General features: G+C 43.7%; 1 long non-coding RNA gene across 1 annotated transcript in view; it reads right to left on the bottom strand.

Annotated features, from left to right (window-relative positions):
- LOC112820091 (uncharacterized) overlaps positions 1 to 24086 on the bottom strand; it is a 79962-nt gene that overhangs the window by 55376 nt on the left and 500 nt on the right. Inside the window, exon 2 of the long non-coding RNA XR_003207045.2 lies at positions 22999 to 23121. This is a non-coding gene — a long non-coding RNA (uncharacterized lncRNA). The remainder of the gene's footprint in view (positions 1 to 22998; positions 23122 to 24086) is intronic.

Here is a 24086-nt window from a genome sequence, read left to right on the forward strand (position 1 = left end):
TGTTCCATGATTCATTGTTTGTGCATAACACCCAGTGCTCTATGCAGAATGTGCCCTCTTTAATACCCATCACCAGGCTAAACCATCCCCCCACCCCCCGGAAAATTATTTTCAATCGAGACCTTTATACAAAGACAAACCATGAACCAAGTATGAGGAAAGCCCAGTGACATACTCAGCTATGCAAAATCTCCCAAGCGATCTTTCTACAGAGGTAGTGAAGAATATACAAGCAGCACAATAACACAAGGGAAGACTCAGGAGCCAGGAAACAGGGGGTCCAACCCACAAGTGTGGCCAAGTAACAGCTGTCCAGATTAGAGAGGGAAGATATAGGGAAGCAGGAGAGAGGTCTCTGGTTGGGGAGTCGGGGAAAACAAAGCATGGAATTGATTACCTGATGTCTTTGAACATTTAGAAATATTATTGATAGGCATTTGACAGATTTTAGCAGCAACGGGAATAAAAAGCAATAAATACCTTAGAAACTAAGCAAATGATATATACTGAAGCACCTCACCAACCAGAAAAAACGGCAGTTGTACAGAAAAAAACAAAAAAACAAAGTATCATAGCATAATTTTTGGCTGAACAAAGAACAATATTTATACAGAATAATACAAACTCTATTGACTTTTAAAAATGATGTAGAACTAGAACGGAAGCTTTATGAGAACTGAAACTGGGGCTGCCTGGCTGGCTCAGCCAGTGGAGCATGCAACTCTCGATCTTGGGGTTTTCTGAGTCCCACGTTGGGTACAGAGATTACTTAAAAATAAAATCTTAAAAAAAAAATAAAGAAAAAAGAACTGAAGCCTCACCCTATTCACTGCTATATCCTAGTATTTAGAGCAGTGTTTGGCACATTGAAAATGTCTGATTTACTGGGTTTTTTTTTGTTTTTTTTTTTTAAAGATTTTATTTATTTATTTGACAGAGAGAGAGATAGCGAGAGCAGGAACACAAGCAGGGGAAGTGGGAGAGGGAGAAACAGGCTTCCTGCGGAGCAGGGAGCCTCATGTGGTACTCGATCCCAGGACCCTGGGATCATGGCCTGAGCCGAAGGCAGACACTTAATGACTAAGCCACACAGGCGCCCTGTTTTGTTTTGTTTTTTTAATGATAGTATTTGAGCTCAAAATTTTCAATAAAAGCTAAGAGAGCTGCTTTTTTTTTTTTTTTAAGATCTCTAATGTGAGAATATCTGGGGCCATAAAGAATGCAAGCGAGAAGTGGTCTGCCATTCTCCCAGGCATCTCATCTACATAAAAACATTCTCACAGACTGTCCTGCACATCAGTCTCCCATCTTGGTGTCCCGGCCCTGGATATTCACAGCTGGAAGTCACGCTGCTCTCAAGATGCACCTATTAGACTAATTCACTGGATCTGAAACTATGGGGCAAATATGTTGTTCCAAAGGCACACTTATTCATGAATTTAGGCTGTGTTAACAAACAAAAGAAGTTTCTGATGGATTCTGGCCCCCCGATCTGGGTTCTACAAGTGTTTATTTTCTATGCAATCATAGATCTCTGATCACTAGAACACACAAGATCATTTTTCCCAATTATCCTTAATCTTGTTGCTTCTGATCACCAACATAATAAGTAAAGATAATGGAAATTTTGGAAGAAGAAAAAGAAGTTAAAATAATGTAAAGAAGTAACCCTTCCAAATAACCAGAGGTAACACTATTAGCATTTTCTTTTTTCTAAGTGACTTTTTTCTTCTCACCACTGAGATTTTACAATTGTAAATATAATTTCATGTCTAGTTTATTAACCATAGGAAATAAGCATTTCTCCAAATAAACCTTATGAGCAATATGAAAGATTGTTTTAAACTTATTCCCCTTAGAGGAGAATTTTAGCTGCTAGGAAAACCCCTTTTTATAAAAGTGGTAAGGGATTCTGTGTTTCTCAGAGAAGCACTCACAGAGCATTTCCTCAGAATGCTGGCCTGTGGGAAGTCCATGTGATATACTGGGGTATGGCTCTATACCTGGGACTCCATACTCAGACTTTGATTTTTTTTTTTAAGATTTATTTATTTATTTGGAGAAAGAGGGGCAGAGAGAGAGAGAGAGGGAGAGCACAAGCAGGAGGGGCAGAGGGAGAGGGAGAGAGAGAGAATCCCAAGCAGACTCCTCGCTGAGTGTGGAGCCTGTCATGGGGCTCGATCTCATGACCCTGAGATCATGACCTCAGCCAAAACCAAAAGTTGGACACTTACCCAATCCGCCACCCAGGCACCCCTCAGACTTTGATTCTAATACTACTGTGCCTCTTACCAGCCAATGACCTTGGAAGTTTCCTCCTCTGAGACTCAACTTTCCTTATCTGTAAAATGGGAATAATAGTATTCCCTCATAAGGTTATTAAAAAGATTGAAAGAAATATGACATGTCAAGTGCTTAGTACCGCACCTAGGAAAGAATAAGGACCCAATGAATACCACTGCCATCATCCTGCTCCCTTCCACCGTCATCCTAATTAAGGGTTAAGGCAAGCAGACACTCCTAAAGATCGGTTACATCTCCTGCTGTTAAAATGGCATCTCAGAGCTTGTTGTCTTTGCTTATTTGAGCCTGAATATTTCTGTTCCAATTAATAGTTAGTTTCCTTTTGGAATGCAATAGTATTTTGTCTTCCAAAGCCAGAGTTTAATTAATGGTCTCACCCATTCTGTGCCCTACCTTGAGAAACTTTAAAAAATCTAATTGCCAACTTTGGCCCCAAGTCACATGTGAGGAAATAAAGGCATGAGTTAAACATTCTGTTGTTGTAAAATGAGAAGAAGAAAGAGAACTGAGTAAGTTCTGAGTGAGCCATAATCTGGGCTGGATGCTTTCTCCACCAAAACTCTACAATGCTGTTATTTTCCTCCTTCTCGGCAGATCAGAGAGGGAAAGTAAATTGCCCACAGTCACAGAGCTAGGCAGTGGCAGAGTCAGAAATGGAAGTGAATTCTTTCAGATTTCAAAGACCTGACTTCTTCCACATTATCATGCTGCCTCCAGAATATGCACTGCCCAAAAAGGTTCAGATAACACTCTGCTATAAATAATAGTTGGTATTCGGGGCACCTGGGTGGCTCTGTCGTTAAGCGTCTACCTTCGGCTCAGGTCATGATCCCAGGGTCCTGGGATCCAGTCCTGCATCCGGCTCCTTGCTCAGCGGGGAGCCTGCTTCTCTCTCTGCCTGCCGCTGCCCCTGCTTGTGCTCTCTCTCTCTCTCTCTCTGACAAATGAATAAAATCTTTAAAAAAAAAATAATAGTTGGTGTTCACTAGGCAGTCGCTAGATGCCCAGTGCTCAATCTATTTCATGCAGGATCCCATTTAAGCCTTTTATCAGCTCTATGAAGTAAAAACGGGTGTCATCCCCAAGAGGGGATGAGTCTGAGTAAGACTCAGAGAACTGAAGCCACATGCTCAAGGTCATGCTGCTATGACGAGTCACTGCTGGGATTCCAGCTCAGGTCCATGTGAATCCGGGGACCAGTCTCTGAACCATCACACTCTCCTCCTTCATTGTCATCCCTGCCTCTCATGCCCACTTAAAATATTTGGTTGAAAAACAGAAAATCGATTCTTTTTTTTTTTTGTAAGATTTTATTCACTTATTAGAAAGAGAAAGCACAAGCAGGGGAGCGGCAGAGGGAGAGGGAGAAGCAGGTTCCCCACTGAGCAGGGAGCCGGACACAGGGCTCCATCCCAGGACCCTGGGATCATGACCTGAGCCGAAGGCAGATGCTTAACTGACTGAGCCACCCAGGCCCCTCAGAAAATCAATTCTTATACTCTACGTTCTTCAGGTTTCATATTGATTCTCCAACTCGGTCGGTAATTAGTAAACATGTAGTGAACATCCCAAAACCAAAGGGAAACAAAGACAAAGTCCTTTCCAACATGATCTATGTGGTGTCCGTAACTGTCCAGCTTTGGGATTCCAGAAAGCAAACCTAGCTGCCCGCCACATTTTGCCAGGCCTCCTCATTGTCCCCGGGCCAAAAGCCATCCCAGTAGAGACAGCATCAGTGACATGCATTACAATGAATTAAAATGTCTTCAATCCTGAAATCATTTTCGAGAGAAACTGGGCCAAAGGCCAGAGAACTTCTTCCATCTTCACTCCCCTGAGTCTAAGGATCTGCTTTCCGCTGAGACAGGTTTCTGAGAAGGAGGAGAGAACAGCAGAGTGTGCTCCTTGATTGGAGAGAGGAGGCCAATGACTGATGGGTAGGGGAGGATGTGAAAGGCAGGTTGCCAGGCTGAGGACAACTCTCTGATCCCATGAGGGCTCCAGAGTGCCCCAGGGAAATCAGGCTACAACTAGACTCCTGTTGACACCACACTCTTGCTTAGCTTTTTGCCACCTTGTCTTGCTTCTTCATTCCCCTCCTATTTTTGCTCCCTCAAAAAATCATTTAAACAATGAACCCTATCTCAGGTTCTGCTTCTAGGGAAACCAACCCAAAACAGTTGATACCGGAAAGTGTCCTAGGAAACCAAATGCCTGTTGCAGCAGGTGCCCAGTTCTCTGCTAGGAACATCCTTTTACAACAAAGATGAGGCCCTGACAGGGAAAGAGGGGATGCAGATTCTTGGGAGGGGCTATCTGAAGAGATAAACCCAGATACACCTGAACCCTCTGGGCCCACCAAAGTGTCCCTGTTCCCTTGCTGGAAGATAAGCCCTCACCTCCACTCTACCTTGCTGAAAAATGAGTCAGGTGCTTTATAAAACAATGTTTGCCCTTCTAGAGATTTGCCCCACCTCCACTCCTGGCCATCAGACTGACCATCAGGGTAAAACCTTAGCATGGACCAACTCAGAAAGGGCTAGGCCTACTGAGGAAAGAAAGGGATTATATATCAGACCCGGCCAACATGCACAAGCCCCAACTGGGGGAGGGTAGAATGTCTGTGGAGGATTCCAAGGGTGATGGATCAAGGAAGGTGAGATATTAGCTGGATAATGTAGAGTTTGTTGATAAAGAGGGGCCCTCTCTCCAGTGTCACAGGATGACCCCAGGGGACGTTTCCGATAAGCTGAACGGAGGTTCTTGAAAGACTGGAAAAAGCAATGAGCCAAACAACAATGCAGAGATGTCAGAAAACTGCCATTGCAAACTGGAGGGAAGGTTTTGCGGGCTCAGAGTAGTAGGCATGCTAGAATGGGCCTATCATATAAGACAGGAAAACCCACCAGCCAACCATGTTCCTTGAGACGGCCTGGAGGACTCTCCCTTTACCAGGGAGATAAGAAAGTATTGGTGAGGGGCACCTGAGTGGTACAGTCGGTTAAGTATCTGCCTCCAGCTCAGGTCATAATCTCAGGGTCCTGGGATTTCATGTTCTTGGATCAGCAGGGAGCCTGCTTCTCCCTCTCCCTCTGCCTTTCCCCCAGCTCGCACTTGCTCGCTCTCTCAAATAAATAAATAAAATCTTAAAAAAAAAAGTATTGGTAAGGTTGGCAACAGTTCCTCACAAAGCTCCATAGTGGCTGTCTCCTCTAGGAATTGCTGTAACAGAACTGGGCTCCCTAGTAAAAAACCAGATAATAAAATTCCAGAATAGCAAAGACCAACGGAAGCACTCAACTATGAGAAACAAGATGGGTGCAATTACCATAAAGGGCAACAAGGGTGGAATGGTGGCCAGGGGCCCTGACCTTCAGGGATCTAGATAGATGGCTCATTGAACATAGTAATCTTGGGAGCAAATTAGGACATCCAACTAGGGTACTGCTTAATATACACAATGAAAAGAGATCAAGAATTGATGAGCCAAAGAATGAGGTCAGAGATATTCTCAAGCCTAAGACCAAGGCGGTCACATAGGGTCCAATGCTCACCTTGCTTGGAGTTTACTGCTCTGCACCTGCCATCTTGAAATTCTTAAAATGTTTATCTTTAAATACGTTTTGTAGGGGATGTCCTATGAAATTAATAAGGATGACCAGGGACTTGGAGCCTTGGCTCACAGACAGTGCCACCTCCCAGCACCTTCCCACCTCCTCTACCCCCAACACCCTTCCTTCTGCCCCACCTCTCCCTCCCTGCCCTGTCCCGTGACAGCAGCAGCTCTCTGCCCCCAGCAAGGGCCTGAGTGCAGACACAAGGAAAGGTAGGGCTGGGCAAGGTGGTGGCTGTCTCTGCCTCTGGCCAGCAATGCCACGGCACATTTGGCAAGCATTGTGGCAAGAACAAGCCTCTCACCTACCCCCAGTGAAGGGACAGAGGCTGAAATAAGCTTAGGGTCTCCTTCCACTGTGGGTCAGAATGGGTGACCTATGGGAAGGGGACATTCCTGGCTCAAATTCCTCAGCCAGGACGCAGCATGTCAGGTGCTGGTGTATCTTTCTGCCTTGCACACCCTCCCTTCCAACCTTCCTGGGTCTGGCTTGTGTTTGTGTCTTCTGACTAGCTAGAGGCACCTTCTGGGGATGAACCACAAAAATACAAATTAATATAATTTTGGTGATATTTGCAATTAAAATTGGCATTGCACAAAGTGAAGATAAATGGTAAAATTCATGCTAATAATTTAAATTTTTATTTTTCCTTTACTTAGAACCATACTAAATAGCAAATAAAAAATACCATGGCAAGTTGAAAGAAAAATGGTAGAAGAAAGAAAAAGGTTTTATATGTTAGTATCTTTAATAACACTTTTTCCCTGTTCTTTTGAAAATGGGGCTCCCCATTTTCATTTTGCTCTGGACCCAAAAATTTCTGTGGCCAGTCCTGCTCACTCTCTGTCTCCTGAGAGCACTGTCCCTCATAAATCACTTGAACAGTGTCTCTATCCTCCTCCCACTCAGCTTCTAGAGAACCTGACATAAGATATATGCCAATTTATCCAGGAAAGAAGAAACTAGAATTCAGGCATTATGTCCCATCAACAAGAGCAGAACTGAGCCCTCCTTGACTGTCACACCTTTTCTTCCTCCCAAATTCACCCTGAGTTCCTCTCTAAAACCAGTTGGCAGGGTTTTCTCTGGGGTTCTCCCAGCACCTTTGTCCATTCACTCCACAGGCAGGGTCTGAGCAATTAGTAATAACAGCTGTCAGACAAGTGCTTACAATGCCTTATGGCCAACCCACAGGCCAACCCTAAGCAGTAGGTATAATAGGATCCTCATGTTACAGATAGGACACAGCCTTACTGGTATGGAGTCGCTTGCCCAAGGTCACTCATCAAACAAGTGACAAACTCAGGATTAGACTGCAGGGCATTTGATTTTCATCACCAAGTTACCTGCCCTCTATCTGCCCTAAGCTAGAGAGGTAAGCAAGACACAGTCCTCACAAGAGCACATCTTGTTAGTGAAATATTGGCTTATTTATACATGTTCCAAGCTAAATAATATATTCAAACAATTTGCATCTAACCAGAAACTCCCAAAATAGAAATGGGGCTCAAAGTCAGTCTAAATATGTCTCCCCTCCACCAGCCATGCTTAACATTCCCAGCAGGGTCAGTCCAGCTTCCTGGAATCAGACAGCTCTAGTGATGGGGCACTCACTCCCCCACTAGAAATTTCCATCTATTTTCTTCAGTAATCACTATTGGAAATGACATACTTACCATCTGTTCTTTCTTAACCACCTGTCTTTGGTCTAGTTCTACTCCCAAGAGCACAAAGGTAAGATAAACAACAGCCCCAACCAGCAGCAGCCCCTCAGACAGAGGTGAACACTGCTGGTCTCCCTGTGATTTCTATAGGACATGGTTTCCCACGCCCCCTCACATCTTGGCTGCCTCGTCTGCTCATTCCAGTTCCACAAAGTCAGATGTATTACTCTCTTGGACTCTCTTGACTCCAAGTGTCAAAAACCAAAATCAACTTGATTTAAAAAAAGAAAAAATGGAGGAACTGGGTTTATTCGTTCAAGTCACTGAAAATGGAAGCCTGATAAGATAGAGGAACTGGAATGATATTGTGAGGTCTCTTGCCTCATTGCCTCCACTCTGAGCTAAACGCTCTCCAGAGGGTTGAGGCAGAAGAAGCAGGATTACATGCCAAGATTTTAGCATGCCTGAGGGGAAAGAAGGCCAATAAAAGCACAGAAATTGAGCCTCAGTGGCCCAGCTTTGGATTATACTGCCATCCTGGAACCAATCACTATGGAAAGAGGAATGGAACACACTAATTGGTAGGCCTGGCTACAGACTTACCTGGACCTGGAACAGGGACTAAGAGTGGGAGAAGATTAGTTTCCCAAAGAAAAAACAGTCAAGTTATTTTTATAAGAAGTGAGAATGAATATTCAGCAGGCACAACCCACAGCCTTCTAAACACCCACAGCCAAAAGCAGGATATCACGTGGTCTGACAAGCCAGTGATGGCAAGATTCTAATTCTTTCTGTCCTGCCCAAGGGAAAGAGAGAGTTTCTGGGGCTCCATTGGGAACTGGGTATAACTTGGACCCATGTTCGATTTTTTTTCTTTTTCCTCCTCTCGCTTCTTCCTTATCCAACCCACTAACACTGACCCAGACTTTTTCCTGTTGAATCTAGAGACAGAGAGAAAGACACATGCCAAGGGACCTGGATTCCTTTGACCTCCCAGAACCTCGGAAGACTGCCAGTCCCAAAGATACTCCTTCCAGGGGAAAGGGAATCTAGGACTGATGAAATTATCTTGAGGCATTCAGGGAAACTGATGGAGAAATAGCTGCTTCCAAGTGATCAGGTTACACAACTCAAGTCTTCCAGGTTAGCCTCACTTTACGTAACACACATGATTCTGTACAGGTTAATTGTTTAAAAATCAAATTATGGTTTATTTTTTTAAAAGATTTTATTTATTTATTTGAGAGAGAAAGAGAGAAAGCATGAGCAGGGGGAGGGGCAGAGCAAGAAGCAGACTCCCCACTGAGCAGGGAGCCCAACGTGGGGCTCCATCCCAGCACCCCGGGATCATGACCTGAGCCAAAACAGATACTTAACTGACTGAGCTACCCAGGCGCCCCTCAAATTATAGTTTAAATGCACTGTGAAAATAATATAGTAAAAGCCAACTACCATTCATTAAGTATCCTCTATTTGCAGGGATATTTTAACACTTTATGAAGTGGATATTATAATCCCCATTTCACAGCTAAGAAAACTGAGTCTCAGAACCTGCTCAAGGTTCCAAGGGCAGTAAGTGACAGAGCAAAGATATGAATCCAAGTCTGCTCCCAAATCCCCCTGCCTGCCTCCAAAGGCCCCACTGGGTTTTCTATCACACACTCTAAAGAAAAGGAATCTCATGGGCAGTGATTTTTTTTATATAACATTCTTAATAATGCCTCAGAATATCAATCTTGTGCATGTAGGTTTTTATACCCAAACTTGTTTTGGATATATAACTGCTGGTTAATGGGAATAATCAGTATTGAATACTTTTTGATATTGAGGTTACAGCCATACGTGATTTTGTTCATCCCCTCAAATGTGCTCTGTACTCTACTGTGCCTTCCATATGCAGTTTAGGATAGTGGTCAAGAGCATCAACTATGGCCCCAGACTGTAGGACCCAGCTCCAACTAGTTGAATGACTTTGAAAAAGTAGCTTATCCATGTGGGGCCTAATGGTCCCTTTCATAAAATTAATGAAACAATAGGACCTACATCATAGGATTTTTATAAAGATCAAATGAGATAATCTAAGTTAAATTCTCAGCACCATACCTAGTACCTAGTAAGTATTCAATAAATGCTCCTACAACACTGTAAGCAATATGAGGGCAGGGAGTATGCATACTTTTCTTCATCACTGCAACCCTAGAATGGAGTCCAGTGCCTTGCACATTGTAGGCACAAAATAAAAATTTGTGGAATGAATAATTTATTTAAGCAAGCTCATTTAATCACTAACTCATCTAAGACTTAGGAACAGAAAATAAACACCACTCGTTTAATGTAAAATAATTTTAGGTTGTATTAAGTGCAGGAAGAAAAACAAAGCAGAAAAGGACAGTGAGTGACAGAAAAAAAGGGGAGGGAAGATGTGTTGTAGATAGCCAAGAACTAAACCAATTTAGACCTAATAGGGAGTGTTATAGACTGAATGTTTATGTCTTCCCTCCCTTCAAATTCATACAGTAAAGCCCTAACCCTCAGTGTGGCTGTGTTTGGAGACGGGGCCACTAAGGAAGAAATTAAGGTTGCATGAAGTCTTAAGGTTGGGGCTCTGATCCAGCAGTGTCCTTAGTGTCCTCTTCTTACCTGTCTGTGCACATGCACATAAGAAAGACCGTGTGAGCACACAGAGAGATGGAGGCCACCAGTGAGCCAAGAGAGGAGGCTTCAGAATGAAACTACCTTGACTTTGAACTTCCTTGCCTCCAACACTGTGAGAAATAAGTTTCTGTTGTTTAAGCCACCCAGCCTGTCATTTTATTATGGCAGCCCACACCAGCTAAGACAGGGCAAGTTCTAAGAAAAGGAAACATCAAGTACAAAGGCCTTAAGGGAACTTGGTGTTCAGGAACAGCAGAAAGCGAGTAAATGAACAAGAGAGAAAGTGGCAAGACAGAGAGTCAGAGAGCCACGCCAGTCTTACCCCATAGGCTCTAACAGAACCGTGCCAAAAGAAAACCCCACCCCAAACAAAACTGTTATCATAGCACTATAAGATTTAAAATGAACTTTCTTCCCCAAACTTATGTAGAGTGTAAATAAAGGCCTTTTAGAAAACTAAGATACTTGTATAGTTCTTTTAAACAGAATCTATGGATAATTCATATTCTTGCCATGCAAATTTAGTTTCTATAAAATCAGACTGCTAGGCTCATGCCCCCCCTACTGTGAAATTCTGTGCTTACCACTCAAAACAGAACCCTTTTCCTCTCCCTCAGGTAATGACAAGTGTGTTCCAGCTATAAGCCACCAAAGCTATGACCCTCAACCCCAGATGAGGCCTGTGTAAACAGTGCTAGGGAAAGGCTCCAATTTCTCTGCACTATCAGATCTGGCCAACTCTGTCATTTCTCATGCCAGGGTGGATCAACAGACCTGGTTAATGTTGAAATCACTGGAGGTAATTAAACAGGCAAAACTGGGCTTGGCCTCAAAAAAGGAAGGAGGGAGGGGGCTATGTAGATTTTCCTTTCTTCAGTGTTAGTACTACAAAATTGGCATTAGTATCTACTTTCCTCCTGATGCCATTTAGTTTTGGAAGCAAAAACAAAGAAACAAAAAAACAAGACAAAACCGTGAAGAGGAGTTGGGCAGATTGGGAAGTCAAACTCAGAGGTGGATGTTAGAGTCTGTAGCTTTAGGCATAAATGTCTGCCTTTTATCTGATGTAATGGTTTGCAACAGGCAGCCATTTTGCCCACCCAATCTCTACCCCTTGGCCCACCTGGCAATATGTGGAAACATTTTTGGTTATCACAACTTGGGGTCAGAAGGAGTGCTATCACCATCTTGTGGGTAGAGGCCAGGGATGCTGCTCAACATCTTGCAGATCAGAGGGCAGCCTTCCACAACAAAGTATTATCCAGCCCCCAGTTTAAGAAAACACAAGGAAAAATAAACCCAAATATTTAAGGGCCTTTCATGTGCCATATGGTCTCCACATCTCCATGCAAATATACAGATGTCATTTAATCCTCACACCAGATCCACAAAGTGCTGCCCATTTCCCAAGTGAAAAGTGGGGACTTCATCCAGCTAGTACCTGACACAGGAGGAATTTGAACTTGGCTCTGGGTGATTCTCACTAGACTGTGAGCTCCATGAGGACAGGGACCTTGCCAACCTTGTTTACCTCCACATATCCAGTTCCTAGCAGAATTTGGTACTTAAGGAAAGTACAATTGGAGACTTCCTTGCATTAATAATGGGTAATAACATGAATATCTCAATCAATGGCCTTGAAGTACATACTCATTTCTTCCCACCACTCCTTGAGAATAATAAAGATCCTCACAACAACCCTCCAGGGGTCTGGTCAGGTCAATACGTTGCATGTCAGAAACAGAAATCTCCCTAGGCCAACATAGCAAAAATGGAAGTTTATGTTAAGAATGCAGAGGTATAATGGAAACAAAGCACAGCCAGGACTTATGGGCTTGGAAAGCCACCAGGAATCAGAGTGCCCAGTGCTCTCTGTCATCTTTACATCTTGGTTTTCTTTTCCAACAGATGACTTGCTTTGTTTAACCATCTTGCATGTGACCCAATATACCAGCCTCAGCAACATTTTGACTCTGAAAGTCCCCATGGCCTCTCAGCTTGGCTCTCCTTAGTTAACTAGCTTAGTCTATCCATATCCCAGTTATTATACATTCTCCGAGGAGGGTTGAGATCGGTATAGCCTGGGCTAACCTTCAAGATGACTCTGGCCCCAGCCAGACAATTGCAACTTCATGAGACACCCTGCGTGAGAACTGGCTAAATGAGCCCCATCAAGCCTGAGGACCATGAGCCATAGAAATGATTGTTGTTTTTAGCAATTATGTTTTGGTTGATTTATTACACAGCAGGAACCAGAAACAGATTTTGGTATGGAAAGTGGGTTGCTGCTGTAACAAAAATTTACACGTGTGTCAAATTATAATTCTGCTCCCAATTCCAAAGTCCCAAGACCAAATATATATTTCTTACTATAAATCACAATATTATAATTATCCTTGTGTTTGACCAGCAGGCAAAAGCTAGAAGGGCCTCGAAGAGCATGATAGTGAAAGTCTAAAGGGTCTTGATGATGACTTAAAGGAAAGAGAGGAAAATGCCACTGGAAGCTGGAGGAAAGGGGACCTCTGTGGGTGGTGGAAGGTTCGGTGACACTGTTGTCTGCTGTAATGTGGAAAAGGAAATGTTCCATAATATGATGACCTGGCCAACCTGCCTAAAATAAAATGCAAAGGAGAGAGAGCAGCTAAAAAAAGAAATTTTTTGGTTTTAGAGCAAAATTTAGAGGGTATGTAAAAGTGTCAGGGTTGGGCGCCTGGGTGGCTCAGTCTTTAAGCGTCTGCCTTCGGCTCAGGTCGTGATCCTAGGGTCCTGGGATCGAGCCCCATGTCAGGCTCTTTGCTCCGCGGGAAGCCTGCTTCTCCCTTTCCTGCTCCCCCTGCTTGTGTTCCCTCTCTCGCTGTGTCTCTCTCTGTCAAATAAATAAATAAAATCTTAAAAAAAAAAAAAGTGTCAGGGTTTTCTGGGTTTGAAAATAAAATGACTTCTCATGCCCAGCCTCTCCAGAGGGCAAACTATTCTCAAATTGAAATGACCTTCAGCAAAGGGGTCCTGCTCACTACTTCATTAACCCCTTCAGACAATCCTCCTAACAAACTTCAGACTGGGCTTGTCTCTCTTAAACAGGATGTCCCTGAAGAAGTACCCAAAGTAGAAAGTACTTACGTGAGCCAAAGAGATTTGTGGTCATGGCTTTTTCCCCAACAGAAGGAACTCCAGGAAGAATCATTTAAAAACTCAACATTTTTTAGAATCAGTTTGAACTAAAAGAGAAGGAAATAGTGCAAGGTGAAAGAAAGGGCTTTGGATTCCAGAACTTCTATGAGCAGGAAGCAGGTTCAGAAACCTCAGAAACCATTCAGGGCAAACACAGTTTACATTTCATGGAAAAGGAAGACTAAATCCAGAAGGTAGAACCAAGAGCTCAGGAGGCAGAGCTGTAGAGAGAATCAATGAATAGAATTGGGTCCTAAGCAAGGAAACTATATTGCAGTTTTCCGATGCCTATCCCACCATTGTATGTTGGGTGTAGAAGACAGCCTGTTTTTTTATTTTGTTTATATTATATATCTATATATCTATATACATAAATATATATTTTTAAGGACCGGGGGGAGGGACTGAGGGAGAGGGAGAGAGAGAATCTTAAGCAGGCTCCACACCCAGGGCGGGGCCAGATGCTAGACTCAATCTCACAACCCTGAGATCATGACCTGAGCTGAAATCAAGAGTCAGATGCTTAACCAACTGAGCCACCTGGGCGTCCCAATAATCTGTCTTTTTGTTCACAGATACTCAGATCAGGAAGTATCATTCTTGAAGAGCTTTAACTAAAGATCCATACTCAAGGCACCTCATCTACACCTAGAAGTAATATAGAAGACAAGGTCCTGGACTTCATGTCTGTCCCTGATGGCACAAGATGTTTGGGAGAGTCTTTGGATAGGACAACTGCATTTTGAGTGAAGGAAGAACATAATTTGTGGTCAGATGCAGACTATGGCAGTTTTAAAATCTGACCTCCCAATTTTTTGACGTTCCTACTATGTAAGAGTGGGATCTGTCTCCTTCCCTTCAACCTTGGCTCTGCAACTGCTTGATCAATAGAAAACAGCAGAAGTGGTACTATGTCAGTTTCTGGCCCAGGCCTTAAGAAATGAGCAGCTTCTATTTCCTCTTTCTTGGGATTCTCACTTTTGGATCCCACCCATCATGCTATGAGGAAAGCCCAGGCCACAGGGAGAGGCCAAGGGATTGTGTTCCAGTAGACAGCCCCACTAAGGTCCCAGTCTATAGTCAGCATAGGAATAAGAAAACTAAGATTCTAGCCCCAACCAATATCCAACTATAACCACATAGGAGACAATGAGTGAGATAGGACAAGATGAACCCAGGCAGGCCCCAGAACCATGAGAGAGAATTAAATTATTGCTTTCCTTTTCCAAATATTGTCTGTTTATTGACAGAAAACAGGCAAGTCTAGAAGGGCCTGGGGCCAAAGCATCTTCTCAAAGGCAAAAGGTAGGGTCAGCTGGGCTCCATCTTGCCAGGATGAGTGGGATCCTAGTCCTCACCCCCTTCTGGAGCAGTGGTGGATTTGGGGTTCCCTGCAGCCTCTAAAACCAGCTCTACTGCCCCGTCACCAGCCACTCAGCACAACTTCTCCCCTCTGACCACCAGGATTTCTTTAATATTCCTCTTCCTATCCAGGTCCAAGAACCAGCCCAGGTTGTCTATGACGATGTAGTGCTTCTGGCAGCTGGGGCATGTCACAATGACCACACCCTGGTGATAGGCCAGCTTGGAGATGTGCTTGGAGGACCGTGTCCAACAGATTTTGCAAGCGTAGACAAGCTGGTAGTGCGTGGCCCGGGGCCCCGGCTCCAAGCTCAAGTGCTGCCAGCCCCGGACTCCAGCCCCAGCCTGCCTTCTCCCCATGGCCTCCAGGCCAGCCCCACGTCCCCACAACCACCTCACACCTCGCCCCTGGGGCCATGTGCTACTCAGCAGCCGTGGCCCGCAGCATCCCCTAAATCATTGCCATTTTTTTTAAAGTCACTAAGCATTGGAGTGATTTTTTACACAGCAATAGATAACCAGAACAGTTCCCATAATTACTTTATATAATCTTAAATTGCCTGAGTTATGACAATATGCATATATGACCTTAATAATTATAAAGAGTCACTAACATATAAAATAAATTAGGGGCGCCTGGGTGGCTCAGTCAGTTAAGCAGCTGCCTTCAGCTCAGGTCATGATCCCAGGGTCCTGGGATGGAGCCCCGCATCGGGCTTCCTGCTCAACGGAGAGCCTGCTTCTCCCTTTCCCTCTGCCTGCCGCTCTGCCTACTTGTGCTCTCTATCTTTCTGTCAAATAAATAAATTAAAAAAAAAAACTTAATAAATAAATACATAAATAAATAAAAATAAAAATAAAATAAATTAAAAATTACTATTAAAATGACACAAGGTTTTGGAATCAAAGAGAACTAGGTATAAATCCTGGTCAGCATCCTATTACTTATATGACATTAGATAAGTTACTCAGTCTCTCTGATTCTCAATTTCTTTCTCTTTAAAATGGTGTTTAAGAGGTGCCTGGCTGGCTCAGTTGGTAGAGCATGTGACTCTTGATCTCAGGGTTGTAAGTTCAAGCCCCATGTTGGGTGTAGAGATTACTTAAAAATAAGATCTTAAAAAAAAAAAACCCTCACACATGTAAAATTAAATAAATAAATAAAATGGAGTTAGTTAAGAATGCCTGTTGTATAAGATTGTTGTGAGGTTTAAAATGAGAGAAAAAAATGTAAATCCTTAGCCCAGCGCTTGGTACACAGTAGCTGCTCAATAAACATTACTCATCCTTGTTACTTGATATTGATTGAGCCAATGCTGGCTAGCAAAGCCTCTGGTAATGAATAGGTCTTCTCTCATGTAGAAGCATTGACAATTCTATTAAGCAGGCCAAGTGCCAGTTTACCTTGTGCAACAGACTCTGTGGCTGGATGACTCTAGAAGCAGACATTCCAAACAGAGCTTAGGCATTTATTTGGTTCCAGATGTTAATTGCTCCAGTTCACTTGCTGCTGGAAACTGACTCACCTGTGGCCTTGAGCATCATTGGGTGTCAGTGTAAACAGGTAAGAAGTGAACAAGGTAGGGGCGCCTGGGTGGCTCAGTCGTTAAGCGTCTGGCTCAGGTCATGATCCCAGGGTCCTGGGATTGAGCCCCAAATCGGGCTCCCTGTTCCGCGGGAAGCCTGCTTCTCCCTCTCCCTCTCCCCTTGCTTGTGTTCCTGCTCTCGCTATCGCTCTCTCTGTCAAATAAATAAATAAAATCTTTAAAAAAAAAAAAGAAGTGAACAAGGTAAAGGAGACAGACATCTACATCATGGTAAGATCAGTGCTCTGGCGCAATGACTCAGCTTCTGCAGAGGAGATGGAGAAGCCAGGTTGACTTTCTGTTAGCTAGTCAATTCAACTGGTTGGATATGAATTAAACATTGACTTTCACAAAGACCTAATGTTTGTGTTGTAAAACATCCAAAGCAAGAGTTGGTGAGGCTCACAACATAAGGAAGCTTGTGGTCTAGTTAATGATGTTAACTCAATCACTCTTATACTTATTCACTCATTCCACGACAGAATGTCTTTCCCTAGCTGGTCTCTGCCTGAGCCCCATCTAAGCTGTTACCTTTACCACAGCCAAAGTAAACTTTCTAAAACTTGGTTCTAATCCTGACATTGCCCTGCCTTGATTGGTCTCTGTTGTTCTCTGGAGTGAATCCAAACTCTTTAGCATGGTTTCCAAGAAATTTTATGACCTGGTTTAAAACCCTCCAAGGGTTTTCCATTGCTTTAAGATTGGAATCCAGGGGCACCTGGGTGGCTCAGTTGTTAAGCGTCTGCCTTCAGCTCAGGTCAGGATCCCAGTGTCCTAGGATCGAGTCCCGCATCGGGCTCCCTGCTCAGTGGGAAGCCTGTTTCTCCCTCTCCCACTCCCCCTGCTTGTGTTCCTGCTCTCGCTGTGTCTCTCTCTGTCAAATAAATAAAATCTTAAAAAAAAAAAAAAAAAAAGATTGGAATCCAAACCCTTTCTCTGTGTTCTACTAGGCCTGCATGAACTGGATCCTCTCTGACCTCATCTCCCCACCCTCTACCTCCCTCCTTCACTCCACTCCAGACACACTGGTCACCTTTTTTCCCCAAAATGCCTCAGAGTCTTGGTACAAGCTCTTCCCTCTGCCTGGAACCTCATCCTCGAGTTTTTTGCCTAACTGGTTGCTTAGTAAACTTCTTAAGTCAGCCATTCCCTAATCAATCAGCTACTTACGCATCAAAGTTAGTTGACTTTTTTTTATTCTTTTTTTTTAAGATTTTATTTATTTATTTGAGAAAGAGAGAGCAAGAGAGCACAAGCAGGGGCGCCTGGGTGGCTCAGTCATTAAGCATCTGCCTTCGGCTCAGGTCATGATCCCGGGGTCCTGGGATTGAGCCCCGCATCGGGCTCCCTGCTCAGCGGGAAGCCTGCTTCTCCCCCTCTCACTCCTCCTGCTTGTGTTCCCTCTCTCTCTCTCTGTCAAATAAATAAATAAAATCTTTAAAAAAAAGAGAGAGAGAGAGAGAGAGCACAAGCAGGGAGTAGGGGAAGAGGGAGAGGAAGAAGCAGAATCCCCGCTGAGCAGGGAGCCCCACGCGGGGCTCCATCCCAGGACCCTAAGATCATGACCTGAACTGAAGATAGACGCTTAAAGGACTGAGCCACCCAGGTGCCCCATTAGTTGACTTTCTTAACAACATGTATTGTAAACTGTAATTATCTCACTTCTTTGTCAGTAGGCCCCTTGAAAGCAAGAATCCTAACAGCCAAGGTCACTGCAATATCCTCAACTCATAGAACAGTACTTAAAATATAGTATGTGCTCAAAACATTGGTGGGTAAGAATGAATTGCCATTTTCCAGATTTGGAATGCAAAGCTTAAGTAGTACAATCAAGTCTGACTGATTTCAAAGTCCATCCTCTAGACCTATATTGCTAAAGTAGCTGGTCAGTAAACTATTTATTACTGGTCCAAGCCTAAGGCAGTGACAGATAGGGCCAAAATGTAAAATAAAGAAGGGCTACCTTCATGGAGTATATCTCACTATGGAAAGACTATCAGCTGAACTAAAAACAGTGTGCTCAGTGAAGCAGTTGATACACATTCTGCTGCAAGTTCCATATCCCACTGGGAACTAATGACAGTCTGGGGTCAGCACCCACCTGTGTGCCACACTTTGCCTAGCATTCCTCTAGTCGGGCCACCACACTATACTCTTTACTCTTCCTTAGCCCTCATTTGATGACTTCATGTGAAGCACTTGGTTTATTCCTGGCTCCTTCCTTCCTCTCATCTGTGGGTTTGTGCACAGGAAGTGTCTGATAATTTATATTGTAGATAAAGAGAATATTGAAAAGGTGGGTAGGGTTTTTTTAATCCTGCTTTTCAAAATAAGTAAAAAAAAATTTTTTTTTGGATTATTTCCCAGTTTTGGAATTTTCAAAAGGCTCTAAGCTCCAGAAAACTAGCTATTCTTACTGGGTAATTGGCTAAGCTCTGTCAAAGCCCTGATTTACAAAGTAGAACTGTGCAAACTATTCTTATCCTACACACGGGCCTCACAGCCTAAGGCAGTGATAGCCTCAAAAATCCTATGCTGCAGGGACCTGTCCTCATGTGCTCTTAGTCTCTTGTCTCATTGGTGCAGAGGTCCCTAACCATTCGCCATTACCATGGACTTTCTACCAGTGCTTTTACTTCTAATCCCACCAAACAGCCCCCCTACACACACACACACACGCACACGCACACACACACACACACACACAAACACCCCATGTCAACATAGCATGCCAGTAGGAAAGGCTTCTTCACTCATTCAATAGTCAGTGAGAGCTTTCTATGGGCCAGGAACTTTGTTAAGAATTGAGGAATAGGGGCACCTGGGTGGTATAGTTGGTTAAGTGTCCGACTCTTGGTTTTGACTCAAGTCATGATTTCAGGGTCCTGGGATCGAGCCCCACATCAGGCTCCACACTCAGCGGGGAGTCTGCTTCTCCCTCTCCCCCTGCTCATTCTCTCTTTCTCTCTCTCAAATAAATAAATTCTTCATAAAAAAAAAAAAGAAGAAGAAGAGTTGAGAGTTAAAGAACAGAGTCTTTGCCCTCTGGGAGCTTTCTGAGCTGAGTGAGGAAGTCAGACTAAATGTGACACCAATAGTCTCATGATGAAAGCTATGAACAAAGTATTCAAGTTTTACAAGAAAGTCAAACAGACACCCTAATCTAGTCAGCTTGCGTGCACTAGCAAGGGAAAAAGGGACCTTTACACTGAGGCTCAAATATCAGCAAGAATGCTTTGTCTTTCTAATAGTCACCAACAAGGCCACCCTTTTGCTCCCATATGTCAGCTACTTTGTTAAGCACTTTAGATGCAGGCAGTCATTTATTTTTACAAAGGATGAATGGCGTGGGAGCCTTTTTTATCCTCCTTCTACAGATGAGGAGGCCAAGACATAGATAAATTACCACTCCAAAGTTGCACAACCAATGAAAGATCAAAACCTAATCCTGCCTAATCTGATGCCTAGCTTTTACCACGGAACTCTACTCCAACCTGGTCAAGGCCTTGATAAACACACTCCTGTAGGAATCTCAGGCCCAGCAAGAGGCCTGGCTGTAATAAGAGGTGCCCCTGATTACACACAATGTTAGGAAGCCTGTGATGGCTCCCAGGCCATACTCTCTTCAATATTAACCCCATAAAGTACAATGATTCACTCCTACTAAGCTGCCTTTGTTGTCAATAATTACTGGTTGTTGGAAGTTTCTAGAAGGCTCAGAGTTTCCAGGTTATATTTGAAGGACTTGGACCCAAACCATCCAATTTATTTATTTGTGAGCCACCGTTCTGTGTCAGACCCCATGCTAAGCTTGGGGATACCAAGCAGAGTATGTCACAATTCTAGCATTCAAAGAATTCATCTGATATTGAAGAAGACAGGCAAGTGAAGGGATCACTATATTACTATGCAAAGAGAGGCAAAGAGAAGCTTGTGCAGAGACCAGAAGTAGCATGGAGGAAAGGAAGTCTTTCCAGAGGAAGGGATTTCTGGGTTGGGCTTTAAAGTATGAACAAGTGTTCAATGGGAAGTCAAGAAGAGAGCGTTACAAATGCAAAAGGGATAAAAGCATCAGGCAATAGCATGTACTCCATCTGCTATAAGCAGTTTTTGTCTTATCACAGCATATAATGAGGGTGCATGGATGCAAGGGATGCAGCTAAAGAAGTTTAGACCACCCAGTCATAATGGGTCTTCAATCCTAGGCTAAGGGGCTGGGATTTTATCCCGAAGATGACATGAGGGGAGAGACATGGTTCTAAACCCTGGAAATGATACTGTCCAGTTTGCTTTTGAAAAAACTCTCTCTGGTATCAGTAAGGAGGGTAGATGGGAAAAAGCCAGTCAAGAGGCAGGAAGGGACTTTAAGAGTATACATGGGAGATGTGGAGGCTGGTGCTTGGATGAAAGCAGTGAGGTTGGACAGGAAGGAAGAGACAGAAGGACAGCAGCAAGAGGACTTAGTGACTGGTCAGATGTGGGCTAGGACAGGGCGAGAGGAGTCCAGGATGACTCCCAGCTTTCTGTGTTGGGCAAGTGTGTGGATGCTGTCTACTTGTTTACTCTCTATGTCCCCCCTTGAAATGTAAACTCCAGGAGAGTGGGACTTTGTCTTCTTCTTCACCACACCCCGAATACCTAGAACAGTGCCTGCCACACTGTAGGAGCTCAGTAAGCCGTTGTTAAATGAAGTTCTCATCCCAGCACTTCTCTCCATCTCTGCTGCCACCACACTGATTCAAGTTCCCACACAGTTCCCAGAGTGCTCCTGGAGCCTCCCCTGCTTGCATGGGGGCCAGGAGGGTGAGGGAGAAGCTTGGGGTGACTAGCCTTTCCATTTCCAAGTCATGGCACCTCTCCAGTCCACCCAATCTCCACAGAGCAGCCAGAGTGGCTTTCTAAAATCATAGATCATGTCAATGCCCTGCTTAAAGTTTTCCGGGGGTCCTCAAGGCCCAGCGTGCCCACTTCTCCAACTTCACTTCCTTTACTTTGACACACTTTATTCTCAACTGCCCATGCTTTGCTCTGTTCCTAAAGCCAAATATACCTCCAGTGCCAGTCACACCTCTGTCTTCCCCAGCAATTTGCAAGGATTCTAGCTCCTATACTATCTTCTCAGAGAGGCCTTCTCTGACTATCCAAACTAAAATAGAGCCTTCCTTCTCTGCCCTAGCACATCAACCTGATTACTTCTTTCACATCACTTATCACAGCCTATTCTTGTTTGCTGATATGTTGACTTGATTATTTCTCTCTTTTTCACCCCTCTCTCCTCCTAGCATGTATTCCAGTGCCCAGAACATAGTTATAGCTCAATTAACATTTCTGGACACAATTGTGCTTCCACTATTATGATGGTGATGCTGATGATGCTCATACAAATGATGCTCTCCCACAGTGAGACGCTGGTTTGCATTTGTGGATCCAAGGACTGACTGGAACATATTTTCAACCATCTAATTAGAGACAGAATCCATTGTCACAAGCTTGGTCTGCGCTTTGAAGCTAGGGTGTGTGTGTGTGTGTGTGTGTGTGTGTGTGTGTGTGTGTGTGTGTCTTTACTTCATGCCAGGAGACCTCATAATCATCATTAGGTACAATATACCACCTGCCTCCATGGATACCCACTTGGTAAAAGCAAAATGAGGATGTGGCAGTTCTCCTCTATTCCTTTGCAAGACAGGATGAATTTACTGTAAACTATAAATATTGAGACAGGAAGACAGTCTCTTGGCCCCTTCAGATATTTTCCCCAGCTCCCACACTGGTTCTGCTGGGAGGGGTTTTTAGGACATGCTAGAGAGGAGAGAAAAATGCAGTTACCCAGACAGTACTGGAGGGAGGGATTGGGCAGACAGCCAACAGGGGCTGCAGAAGAAACTTTCTGGTCAAAAACTGAAGCAGGATAACCTATCAGTTTCAATAACACTGGGAAAAACCTAAAGGAAAGCACAGTTGAATACATCTCATAATGTTCCTGAAAAAGAGACATTTTAGTGAACCTCAAAAATCAGAAAGGGAAGAAACCTCAATTGTTTCATTTTAAAGATGGGTAATCTGAAACCCAGAGAGAAGAAAGGACTTTCTCAGGATCACGCAGAAATTCTGTGGCTGATCTAAGAATAGAATTCTCATTATTCAAAATTCCAGGGGCGCCTGGGTGGCTCAGTTGGTTAAGTGACTGCCTTCGGCTAGGGTCATGATCCCGGAGTCCCAGGATCGAGTCCCACAACGGGCTCCCTGCTCAGCACCGAGTCGGCTTCTCCCTCTGATGCTCCCCCCTCTCATGTGCTCTCTCTCTCATTCTGTTTCTCTCAAATAAATAAATAAAATCTTTAAAAAAAATTTAGTGTTTTTCTGGCACATAACCTCACCAGTGTAAGCCTAACTCTTAAACTAAATTAAGCTAAGTCATTTCTGTGGCCACAGAAACTAGCAAGTGCCTGTGTCCAAAACTCACACAAATTCTTATGACTTCTCATTTCTAGCTCTCCTTCCTCTCAGTCCATGGTCAGCCTATCACAAGACACACATATCACTTCCCCTTTGATTTCCAAGTTGATGCTATCAGAAAGAGGCAGGAAGTAACCAAAAGATATATGCTGGTGGAGAACAGAGTGTGTACACGATACTTACAAAAACAGCAGGTGAATCCATATTAGATGCTGAACACTCTTTGAAGCCATGTCCGATCAGAAATCATGACTCTCATCCAATAAAACTATGGGCAAACAGGACCATTTGAGAACATCTAAAGTTCTGTATGGGATAGAATGGCAAGAGGGAAAAAAAGAGGAAAAGAAGGTTTAAGTCTACCAGTCATGGTTCAGAGTTATCTGGTTACATATCTGAGAACTCAAAAGAATATTTCTATAAAAAATATAAATAAAAACTTATTTCTAAACAACAAATGTGGAACCTGGGGTCAAAGTAACAAAAAATAAGATAACTCAAAGTACCAATTAGACCTGAGGTCCAGTCCTAAATAATTACCTTAGCCAAACAGCATAGATAACCATTCTTCATATTTACAATGAGGATAACAATAGCAATAACAGGCATAGTCATCACTTACTGATCATTACCCATATGACAGGCAATGAGTTAACCACTTTATATCCCTTCTTTCTTGTAATCCCCATCCCAATGCCATGGAATGTAGACATCATCATTTAGATAGAATCAGAGAGACGAAGTAATTTGCGCAAATGTATTGCCAAGTTATAGGACCAAGATGTAAATTCAAATTTGGAGTTCTTAATCATTATATTTCAAAGGGTGGTTGTGAGGATTAAATCTAAATTAACATTTTAAAAGTAAGGAAAGCACCTTGCATAGTGCCAGCTCCCAGGACATGCTCCCTGGTAGTTTGTGTGCCTTCCTGTCTATATTCGCAATCCTTGTCTCATCCTTCACAAGGGAGGGACAGTAAGGCTCAATCGTCCGTGGCCAACTCTCAAACCATCCGAACGGTGGCCAAAGTTACTGAATTCCTGGTCAACTTACTGGGGGACAGATGTGGAGGGGTGGAGGGGAGGCCAGGAGAAGATCCTCAATGCCTTCCCTTCCTGTTCCAGCTAGAAAACTCAGAATCTAGGAGGCATAGGGAAAGAGGTCTCTGGCTTTGCTGTGAGAACTGGAGCATCTAATTTTCCTCTCTGGAAATTTTCCCCTTTGTAAGGACGGAGCTGGGCTGCACGGCCCCTGAGGGGACCACGGAACTG

This window comes from Callorhinus ursinus, unplaced genomic scaffold, assembly GCF_003265705.2.
Source record: "Callorhinus ursinus isolate GAN/ISIS: 27379988/994484 unplaced genomic scaffold, GSC_fseal_2.0 scaffold3, whole genome shotgun sequence".
NCBI lineage: Eukaryota > Metazoa > Chordata > Mammalia > Carnivora > Otariidae > Callorhinus > Callorhinus ursinus.